Consider the following 522-nt stretch of genomic DNA (forward strand, 5'->3'; position numbering starts at 1 on the left):
CAACCAGCAGAACTGACCCATGGACCTGGGAGGAGGGATTGTGAAAATACACTTGAAATGCTCCAGAGTGATTTGTAACACTAGATCCCTCAAAGGACCTCAGGGCCTGACTGTGATGTTTGCTTTGCTGTCAATAAACTTTCCTGTTTAAGTCCTGGACCTGCTTTATTGTCTGAAGGGGAGCATTCACACAGATGGCCATCCAGCTTCTGCTTCAAGTGCTCATGTATGACCATAATAAAGATGAACTGAACTGAACTGCTTAAAGACCTCCAAGGAAGAAGACTCCACTACACTCCGCGAAAGGAGTGTGTTCCACTGTTGAACAGCCCTTACTGTCAGGAAGTTCCTCCTAATGTTGAGCTGGAATCTCTTTTCCTGCAGTTTGCATCCACCATCATTTAATCTCCTTTGCTCTCACTTATACTCCTCCTCCTCGCCATACTATTCAACGCCATTTTCGTGATCTTCAATCTGTTGACTCTAACCATCTTGGTCTGACCCTGGATTCATCTCTCTCTT

This window comes from Sceloporus undulatus, chromosome 2 (genome assembly GCF_019175285.1).
Source record: "Sceloporus undulatus isolate JIND9_A2432 ecotype Alabama chromosome 2, SceUnd_v1.1, whole genome shotgun sequence".
In the NCBI taxonomy this organism is placed as follows: domain Eukaryota; kingdom Metazoa; phylum Chordata; class Lepidosauria; order Squamata; family Phrynosomatidae; genus Sceloporus; species Sceloporus undulatus.